Source organism: Salvelinus sp. IW2-2015, linkage group LG32, assembly GCF_002910315.2.
Source record: "Salvelinus sp. IW2-2015 linkage group LG32, ASM291031v2, whole genome shotgun sequence".
Lineage (NCBI taxonomy): Eukaryota > Metazoa > Chordata > Actinopteri > Salmoniformes > Salmonidae > Salvelinus > Salvelinus sp. IW2-2015.
In genome coordinates this window covers 13,489,162-13,500,719 of record NC_036871.1, presented here as the reverse complement: position 1 = coordinate 13,500,719, position 11,558 = coordinate 13,489,162, and the positions used below count along the sequence as shown (strand labels likewise).

Genomic DNA, 11,558 nt, shown 5'->3' with positions numbered 1-11,558 from the left:
TATAGATGCATGATTTAGCAATAATTAATGAATAATTACCGTTTTGTTCATTCATGTGACTACCGACCAATACTGGTTCATAACATGTGACAGACCATATCTCACGAGGCTTCTCTCTAAGCTGAGACCTTGAAACTGAGATATCTTTCATTTGTTCTCAAAACACGGTCTGGGCGTACTGCCAAATTGCAGATACTGATAAGAGGAAGATTTGTTCAATCAACAACTTCAATGAACACAGAAATGGGTTTACAGAACAGCACATGAATAGAACACAGAAAATGGTTATAAGAAAAGCACACATTAAAATTCCCATTACATGCATCTTGTCTTTGGTGTCATAAACCATCCTTGGTTCCTACCTGTGCCTGGTAAAGACATGAGGGTGGCGCTGTCATGACCTCCTACTTTAGACTATTTGGCAGGACGCCCAGAATATGTTCTTTAAGATAGGAGACGGTGCCAGACACATGCCAGAACCAACCTATGAACTATGCCTATGTAACATGTCTGTAACCAGTATATAAGGGAACTAAACGGGACTGCTCCGTGGGAGCTCTTGATAGACGTTCATGGTGTATCAAGTTTGTTGAACCTCTCCAGTGAGCTGACAATAAAAATATTCATTTCAGATCGTCGAATTTCCATGACACCATACACGCCATCGCCCGGTACAGTTGAAACCGGGACTCATCTATGAAGAGCACACTTCTCCAGTGTGCCAGTGGACATCGAAGGTGAGCATTTGCCCACTGAAGTCCGGTTATGACGCCGAACTGCAGTCAGGTCAAGACCCTGATGAGGACAACGAGCACGCAGATAAGCTTCCCTGAGATGGTTCTAACAGTTTGTGCAGAAATATTTGGTTGTGCAAACCCACAGTTTCATCAGCTGTATGGGTGGCTGGTCTCAGACGATCCGCAGGTAAGAAGCCGGATGTGGAAGTCCTGGCTGGTTACACTTGGTCTGCGGTTGTGATGTACTGCAAAATCATCTAAAACAAATTTGGAGCAGCTTATGGTGGAGGAAATGAACATTACATTCTCTCACAACAGCTCTGGTGGACATTCCTCGCAGTCAGCATGCCAATTGCATGTCCCTCAAACCTTGTTACATCTGTGGCAGTTGTGATACAACTGCACATTTTAGAGTGGCCTTTTATTGTACCCAGTGCACCTGTGTAATGCTATTAATCAGCTTCTTGATATGTCACACCTGTCAGGTGGATGGATTATCTTGGCGAAGGAGAAATACTCACTAACAGGATGAAAATAAATTTGAGAGAAATAAGCTTTTCGTGCGTATGGAACATTTGTAGGGTATTTTATTTCAGCTCATGAAACACGGACAAACACCTCACATGTTGCGTTTGATATTTTTGTTCAGTCTAACATGACAACTCTATGGAAAGGGGAGAGCTTATGAAACACATGGTGTTCTCCATTTTGCTCTACGATCACCACAAGTGTCATGGAACTATAGAAGTGACGGAATTATGGAGGTAGTTTTTGTGCCAACAAAAAAAAGGGTTAAATATGTCAAAAAACTAATATTTACTGAGATTTCTTGTATATCTCCTAGATATAGGACAAACGCTTCAATTTTTTATTGTCTTTTTTGCTATTTATAAATTATATTCAATGCGTTTTATGGGTTGTAGTGGTAAAAGACAAATTCAATATTTTTTCAAATAATTCAGAAATATTTTTGGGATACCTAAAAGCTGTACTAAAATTCAAAATCAAATAGGTAAATAATGAGCCATGGTATTTTAAAATCATTCTATATGTTAGTTTAGTAGACTACCCCCCCCCCAACGGCTTAGACTTTTAGAGGATTTATTAACACATCTTTGTTCAGGTCAAAGAGAGAGTGGGGGATGTGAGCATTCTCATAAACAATGCAGGCATCGTCACAGGCAGGAATTTAATGGACACGCCAGAATCCCTCATTGAGAAAACCATTGAAGTTAACACCATGGCACACTTTTGGGTGAGCTAATGCGCTTACAGCTCACATCTGCTACAGTGACATCAACACAACTATCTTGTCTGTTTTCTCTCCTTTGCTGTCTTTATCAATACAGGCATTTAAATGTGAAAGCAATATCCTAAATCATGTCCCTTATAGTGGCAATTCCATTCACTCCCCCTCCAGTGAACATAGATCTGAAGCAAACTGAAATTCATCTTTCATTGTGGAAGTTCTCATCCTGATTTCTTCTAATTTCTCTCTAGACTTATAAAGCCTTCCTCTCAGCGATGACTACCAACAACCATGGTCACTTGGTCAGCGTTGTTAGTTCAGCTGGTCTGATTGGTGTCAATGGACTTGCAGATAAATCACCTACTATGCATGTGTGTGCATGACTTACTCCAATGTTCTTCAATACTGGTCCTGGAGAGCAACGGTGTGCAGGCTTTTTGTTCCAGTCCAGCACCAAGAAACCTGAACGCTAATCAATGTTTGACTGGCTAAATTAGGTGTGTTGGTGCAGGGCAAGAACAAAGCCTACACTGCCTGTAGCCTAGCCTGGAAACCCAACGTTGAATTTCATGGGGAGCATCGCTGCACAGCTATTTTCAGGTCTCTCCAGAGATGTTCGATCRGGTTCAAAACCGGGCTCTGGCTRTGCCACTCAAGGACATTCATAGACTTGTCCCGAAGCCACTCTTGYGTTTTCTTGGCTGTGTGCTTAGGGTCGTTGTCCTGTTGGAAGGTGAACCCTCGCCCCAGTCTGAGGTCCTGWGTGCTCTCTAGCAGGTTTTCATAAAGGATCTCTCTGTACTTTGCTCCRTTYATCTTTCCCTCAATCCTGACTAGTCTCCCAGTCCCTGCCGCTGAAAAACATTCCCACAACATGATGCTGCCACTACCATGCTTAACCACAGGGATGATGCCAGGTTTCCTCCAGACGTSATGCTTGGCATTCAGGCCAAAGAGTTCAATCTTTTTTTCGCCAGACCAGAGAAGCTTGTATCTCATGGTCTGAAAGTCTTTAGGKKTCTTTTGTCAAACTCCAAGTGGGCTGTCATGTGCCTTTTACTGAGGAGTKGCTTCCATCTGGCCACTCTACCATAAAGGCCTGATTGGTGGARTGTTGCAGRGATTGTTGTCCTTCTGAAAGGTTCTCCCATCTCCACAGAGGAACTCTGGAGCTCTGTCAGMGTGACCTTCAGGTTCTTGGWYAMCTYCCTKRMCGAGGCCCTTCTMCCCCGATTCCTCAATTTGGCCTGGCGGCCAGCTCTAGGAAGAGTCTTGTTGGTTCCAACCTTTTTGCATTGAAGAATGATGGAGGCCACTGTGTTCTTGGGGACCTTCAATGCTGCCGAAATGTTTTGGTACGCTTCCCCAGATCTGTGCCACGACACAATCCTGTCTCGGAGCTCTACGGAAAATTATTTCGACCTCATGGCTTGGTTTTTGACATGCACTGTCAACTGTGAGACCATATACAGAAAGGTGTGCCTTTCCAAATCATGTCCAATCAATTGAATTTACCACAAATGGACTCCAATCAAGTTGTAGAAACTTGTCATCATGGGGTATTGTGTGTAGATTGATATTTTCTTTTAAATGTAATACATTTTAGAATAAGGCTGTACAGCAAATGGTTCAAGGACAATGCAATTTCACAATTTAGTTTACATTATCTTGATGTGGAGACCTGTTTTATATATCCTCTATGTTGGAGTGTTTTACTTCTATTATTTCTCTATTTTCTTTCTCTGCATTGTTGGGAAGGGCCTGTAAGTAAGCATTTCACTGTTAGTCCACAATTGTTTATGAAGCATGTGACGAATTCAATTTGATTTGAGACCTTTGTTTAACCTGCTCTACTGTATGCYAATACACGTGTTTCTCTCCTGATAGATTACTGTGCCAGCAAGTTTGCTGCTATTGGCTTTGCTGAGTCTGTGGCTCTGGAGCTGCTGGCTACGGGGAAGGATGGAGTCAAGACTACTATCGTGTATCATATCCATATTTCATGAACATTGGCATTTTCAATGGCTGCAATACTAAGTAAGTTATCAGCCATAAGAGGTGTTACTGTATATGGGATTACATTTCCCACTTTAAAGTTGTCATTGTGTTTCTAAGAGGTTATTATCCTCATTGCATATTTGTAATAGTTTTTCTCCTGAAAAGTTTGAGATGACCCTGCTGAAGGGTATTTATTCAYCCATGAATAAATGAATATGCAATCCCTTTAAGAGCCAGGGCCAGTTCTGTTTTTATGGGACATGAAAGTGAACAAGATACTTTTAAAATTGAGATTGGTTTTATGAAGCGTGAAATGGAAGGCCTTGTCTCGGCATTGACAGGGTGGAATTGACGATTGTGTTATGGCATTAGTAACAAAGGTGCTGGGAGACTTCCTCTCTTAGCGTGTGTACACAATCACTATCAACAACAAACATGTAAGTACTTACTTTACACTAGACGAAATGTTGCTTACTGTGGACTGGTGGCCTCTGTTGTTGCCTATCCTGGATCCAGACTAGCAAAGAGGATAACTGAAGCCATTTTAACTGACCAGGTCTACATTCTGCTCCCAAAGAGCATGTATATTCTCATGGGCATGAAGAAGTGAGGATCCCTTCATGTTCTTACATGCTGGTTTTTGCTATATGTCAYACTGCCTCACACACAGAGATCTGCTTCACAGACACACATAATCACACATTCCAACATGCAGAAATGGTTACATGCTTAAACTGCACAGTATAGTCATACCCACTGGTGACAACCTCTGTTTCCTCTACTATTGCTAAGGTAGGTTGCCCTCAGTCTAGTTCTCTAGCCTCCCTCTCTTCAATTGACATAGTCCATATCAAATCAAATCAAATTTATTTATATAGCCCTTCTTACATCAGCTGATATCTCAAAGTGCTGTACAGAAACCCAGCCTAAAACCCCAAACAGCAAGCAATGCAGGTGTAGAAGCACGGTGGCTAGGAAAAACTCCCTAGAAAGGCCAAAACCTAGGAAGAAACCTAGAGAGGAACCAGGCTATGAGGGGTGGCCAGTCTTCTTCTGGCTGTGCCGGGTGGAGATTATGACAGAACATGGCCAAGATGTTCAAATGTTCATAAATGACCAGCATGGTCAAATAATAATAATCACAGTAGTTTTCGATGTGCAGCAAGTCAGCACCTCAGGAGTAAATGTCAGTTGGCTTTTCATAGCCGATCATTGAGAGTATCTCTACCGCTCCTGCTGTCTCTAGAGAGTTAAAACAGCAAGTCTGGGACAGGTAGCACGTCCGGTGAACAGGTTAACCCACTCAAGTGACGCACCCCTCCTAGACGGCATCTTCCCTAGATGTCACTTTTGCTTTTGCAGCTTGTTTTTACTGTTCCTGATCCAAGCTAGCCTGTTAGTATGAGTCTTCAGACAGGCCAGGAATAGCCAAACAGACTAGTGAGGTTCCTAAAGTCAGATACAGTAGACTATGTATGTAGGGACTTACTGATGGACCAAATGGTCACAGGTGGCTGGAGTAAGGTCAATAGGTTAAGTTGACCAGACGTCCCTGATTTCCGGGAACAGCCCATAGTTTTGGTAGCCTGTCTTCGGCTAGACTGTCCCCGATTTTTTTGGCCGTATATAATTTTAATTATAATTAAATAATAAATATAAGGGTTTAGAAACATGTTATATTCTTAATGACATACTGACTCCAAAATGACACAACACATTATTTACCATTGATTTCTATTGGCACAAATAAATCTGAAATGCAACCAAAACAAACAGCAAATACCCCCCCCCCCCCCACCCCCCCCCCCCCCCCCCCCCCCCCCCCCCCCCCCCCCACCGCTTTAAGACAATAGTCAAACTTTCATACCTTGGCTTGTAAGGACCAAGCTTTTGAGCTGGGTTGCCAAGCAACAGAGCTTTAGTATTTTGTCTATGGACAAATGCATAGCCATGCTAAACTGCGAGCACTTATGAAGTGTGCTACTTCACTGCATCAGGCAGGCTCAATAAGATCAGATATAGTTTTAAGATAAACGTATGTTTTACATAAATGCTATGTTTTTTCACTAGAATAAGGAATACTTCATTCAATAACGTGGTTTTCTTCAGATATTGTGAGACACACTGGTTGTTATTTGGGAGCACACATTAATGATCACAGGTTCTAGTTGAAAACTTCTCTTCTGATCCACTATAGATGGTTATTTATCCAAGATAGTTGATAATGCACAAATGGTGACGTGAGTGTTTTATAAAGTGGCTGACCTCTCCTCACCGTTTCCTCGTAGTTCCTTGATGTGGAAGCAGACGGGTCTCCTGGGGAAGTACCTGGGTGCCTTCGAGAACACAGAGCACTGTGAGACAACATGCCTTAAGCTGCACTGGCCCCTTGCACGCTGTTTGGCCCACGTTTAACCGATGGCCATTGCCAACACACAACTCAGACTGTGAATTGTGCTTTCTGTTCCATTCGAAGCCATTCGATATGAGCATCAGTGTCATTGGCTACTGATAGCAATGTGTAGATTTGTGGGTTTAACAGCTGTCTGCATTTCACACTGTTGGAGGACTCCAAGGGGAGTTTTGTTAGTACATAATTTCCAAACATTTGGATAATGGCTCTAGGTAAATTGTCAGCATTCAGTTTTCACCAGATGGGCAATGGGAGGTATCAGGGAATTCCATCTGCATAGTGTTGGTGCATCATCCTTGGTACAAAAGGTAGAATCTATCACTTTGACTTATTTATTTGTGATACACAGACGTCACCCAAAGCCCTGCTGAAGGATTTTACATGTGCATTGATGAATTTCCATAACGATATATTTTAGGGAACTAGTGAGTGAAGGAGTTGATTATTCCAAAAACATTTTACTACTGCATTACAAAAAKATGTCAAAGCTGTTTGAATGTGCCTAATGCCACTGTAAAAAGAAATGCATTATTGTGCATMAATTAAAAACCTCTTACATTATGTAGATATGCACTTTTGTGGTTGGGTGTGAGTATGTTGAACTTTTTATATGGACATAGTTCTGAATCCCCTTGGGATATGTGAATACTTAAAAAATTATAATAAAGATGTTGTATGTTTTTGTCATCTGATAGTCTGCGATCATTCAGCAAACACTCATACCCAGTGCAAACCTAGTCAGTGCTAATACAATAGTTACTGGGGTGTATTCAGTTAGTTAAAACAACCTGATGCACAACTGGTATGATTCTCATTCTATGGCCATATGTTATTATCTACACCATACATTTCTATCTAAACTTTCTGTGACATTGTACCCTCCTGAACAAGCCCCTGGTGATGGGGGAACAGTTTTTGCTGTAAGAGCTTGGACTTTTGGGTACTGAGACTCAGCTTGACCCCTCTACAACCTAATCARATGGCTACTAGGAACAAAAGGCCTCAAGTCATTGGCTTAATTTGCATATTTTGCWTATTCAACAACWTACAAAAAAATTGAAGCTGAAGTTGGGATTTTATTTTAGAAATAAGGCCTGTTTTTCTTTTGAAGCCAGAAGGAGGCTAGTATCACCTACATTTTATATATGAATGCTTCTGCTCAGTGTTTGAGATCAATTGACACCCTTTACCATGGAGCATTGAGATTTATTTTAAACTGCAAAACCCTTACCGCACCACTGCACTTTATATGCAAGGGTTGGCTGGCCTTCTCTAGTCAATCGTAGGCTCAGTCACTGGAATAGTTTTTTATTTATAACGCCATTTTGGGTTTACTACCATTTTATTTGGGCATTTKTATTGTTCAGATATGTGGTGGGTACTCGCTTCGTTTGGCAGGAGTTTATCCTGCTAACTGTTCCAAATGTCCAAACTGAATTTAGTAAAAGGGCTTCTATGTACTCTGCACCATCGGCTTGGAGTGCCTTACAAAATACTTTTAAACTGGAAGAACTTGTCCCGATTGGTGTTTTTAAATCATTAATGAAGGATTTTTAGGCCGATTCCCTGATCTGTCAATGTTTTTAATTAGCTGTTTTATGATTTTGTTATACTCTTGTGAATTCTATGTTTTTTTCTAGATTACCTGTCGTTTTTCAAGTTGTCTGTCTGTAATTGTGTAATGACTTGGTGCTGCCTATCTGTGTAACGATTGTCGTCGGGAGAAGGAAAGGAGGACCAAAGTGCAGCGTGGTACGTATCCATAATACTTTTAATAAAGATGAAYACGCGAACAAAAACAACAAWACGACCAACGAACAGTTCTGAAAGGTGCAACAAACACTAAACAGAAAATAACCACCCACAAACACAGGTGGGAACAGGCTACCTAAGTATGGTTCTCAATCAGAGACAACGATAGACAGCTGCCTCTGATTAGGAACCATACCAGGCCAAACACATAGAAATACAAAACAAGGACAACATAGAACACCAGACATAGAATGCCCACCCAAACTCACGCCCTGACAAACCAAAATAGAGACATAAAAAGGATCTCTAAGGTCAGGGCGTGACAATCTGGGCCAGGACTCTCTTGAAAAAGAGATTTCAAATCTCAATGAGCCCTTCCTGGTTAAATAAAGGTTAAATAAATAAAATAAAAATKTCATGAGGATATTATACAGCCCAGGGCATATTGCATCAAGAGATCATATCAGTTTGTTTTGAAAATATCAAATATTTCATTCTAAGTTAATTTATTTTGCAGCGCTATCAAAAGGTCTTCAATCTGCTTTCTATATAACAGGGTCATCACATGTTTAAGTACAGTATGACAATGGCATGTACAGTACTTGCATGAGTACATCTGAATAATATGATACTTAATGTCAAGTATAYAGTGCATTCGGAAATTATTCAGACCCCTTGACTTTCCACATTTTGTTGCGTTAGCCTTATTCTAAAATGGATTAAATAGTTTTTCCTCAATCTACACACAATACCCCATAATGACAAAGCAAAAGGTTTTAGACATTTTAGCAAATTTTGTTAAAAATAAACCTATCACATTTACATAAGTATTCAGACCTTTTTCTCAGTTCTTTGAACACCTTTGGCAGCGATTACAGCCCCGAGTCTTCTTGGGTATGACACTAGAAGCTTGGCACACCTGTATTTTGGGAGTTTCTCCCATCCTTCTCTGCAGATCCTCTCAAGGTTGGATGGGGAGGTTGGATGGGGAGCGTTGCGGCACAGCTATTTTCAGCTCTCTCCAGAGATGTTCGATCGGGTTCAAGTCCGGGCTCTGGCTGGGCCACTCAAGGACATTCAGAGACTTGTCCCGAAGACACTCCTGCGTTGTCTTGGCTGTGTGCTTATGGTCGTTGTCCTGTTGGAAGGTGAACCTTTGCCCCAGTCTGAGGTCCTGAGCACTCTGGAACATGTTTTCATCAAGAATCTCATTGTACTTTGCTCCGTTCATCTTTCTCTCGATCCTGACTAGTCTCCCAGTCCCTGCCGCTGAAAAACATCCCCACAGCCTGATGCTGCCACCACCATGCTTCACCGTAGGGATGGTGCAAGGTTTCCTTCAGATGTGACGCTTGGCATTCAGGCCAAGGAGTTCAATCTTGGTTTCATCAGACCAGAGAATCTTGTTTCTCATTGTTTGCTATTTGGTAAACACCAAGCTGGCTGTCGTGTGTTTTACTGAGGAGTGGCTACCGTCTGGCCACTCTACCATAAAGGCCTGATTGGTGGAATGCTGAAGAGATGGTTGTCCTTCTGGAAGGTGCTCCCATCTCTACAGAGGAACTCTGGAACTCTGTCAGAGTGACCATCAGGTTCTTGGTCACCTCCCTGACAAAGGCCCTTCTCCCCCGATTGCTCAGTTTAGCTGGGCGGCCAGCTCTAGGAAGAGTCTTGGTGGTTCCAAACTTCCTCCATTTAATAATGATAGAGGCCMCTGTGTTTTCGGGGACCTTCAATGCTGCAGAAATGATTTTGTAGTCTTCCCCAGATCTGTGCCGACACAATCCKGTCTCSGAGCTCTACGGATAATTCCTTCGACCTCATGGCTTGGTTTTTGCTCTGTCATGCCCTGTCAACTGTGGGAGCTTGTATATACAGGTGTGTGCCTTTCCAAATCATGTCCAATCAATTGAATTTACCACAGGTGGACTCCAAGTTGTAGAAACGTCTCAAGGATGATCAATGTGAATAGGATTGTCATGACGTCGCCTGCTTGGGTATTGCAAACCCCATCCCCCTCTCCCTGCCTTTCCCTGCCCCTTCAACCCATGCTGTGGTCACAGAGAYGTCGTAAATTCCWGAGAATCTCCTCATGGCCCAACAGTATTAGACAGAGGGTAAACTTTCAGGACAAAGGAATTTTCTCCCACCTCACAGAACTTGAGGTACGAACATATTTCATGTTCCTGCCAAAGTATAAAAGATCGGYGGAGAGTCCAGCTATTAACATGCCYATTGGCCACCACGTGGGAMACTCATGAGAGACTGTGGGACTACATTACCATACCGCTGTTTTTATAATAACCTCAGATATGAGGTTTACATCTGTTTGTTGTATAAAATGAATGAGTGAGTATGATACTGTTTGTATAATTGTGTAATATGATTTTGGMCTGTTTAATTAAGAAAAATACAAATCCCTTTTTGATTTGAACTAAACCCGAGGACCCGCCCCTGAGCCAGTTGGGTCAGACATCCAAGGACAACCCCTTCCTGCTATCTGAATAAAAGTCGACTCTGAGAAATTACCATTAGACCATGTTTTCTCTCCATGGGGAGAACGAAGGTTAAGGTAACATTGCTGAATCTTTAACCATACCACGTGGTTAAACTCTTATACGAATAAGAACAAGTTTTGATATTGACTACTAGTCTGCAGCTAGGAATTCGGTATCATTGAACGCGAAGAAAGACAACCGCCGAAACATCCATTCTATAACGAATGTCACTCTGAACTATCCACAATAACCGAGACAGAAGGAACTCCAATAGAAACTAACTTCACTCCAACGATCAAGACGACACACACCGAGCGTAAATATATATATATTGATTGCAATTGTTCCCGAATGATTGAGCGTTCATGTGTAAGGATTAGCATGTCAATTGTTATAATTATGGACTCTGTAGTGAATTCTTAGTCGAACGCAATTCTCCCTTTTGTCTAACAAGCCGCCCTGCCRGTTCAGCCACTAGGGCATATTTCTCCCATTTCATGTAACTGTTTTAAAGTTTGTTTGTTTGTTTATGCATTTCTGTGAATTAATTAGTTAGTAATAAATAAATGATTTAAGACAATTGATGTATGGATGACTCATAGTGAAGACTGGGTTYGTGCAGATAATCAACAATTTACGACGTTTGGAATGAGACTAACGTGAGGTAAAAATAAATAAATCATTAATTAGAAGACTATTGATCAGATATGAAAATATCTGAAAGGTTATATTGGGAAATTATAACTTTGTAATCTAATAACTTTCCCTGGTGCCCTCGAATTCATAGTTAATTAGTTACGTTATTACTCACTTACTCAAGTGATCGCGTAATCCCTAATTACAGGAATCTTTGATAAAAACTATAAGTCTTCAATTTAACGATAGCAAAGACACGACAGGATGCACCTGAG

The 11,558-nt window shown here is 41.5% G+C and overlaps 1 pseudogene; it reads left to right on the top strand.

The window, feature by feature from the left end:
• LOC111957131 (epidermal retinol dehydrogenase 2-like) overlaps positions 1-6,970 on the top strand; it is a 27,845-nt pseudogene extending 20,875 nt beyond the window's left edge.
• Positions 6,971-11,558: the final 4,588 nt, after the last annotated feature.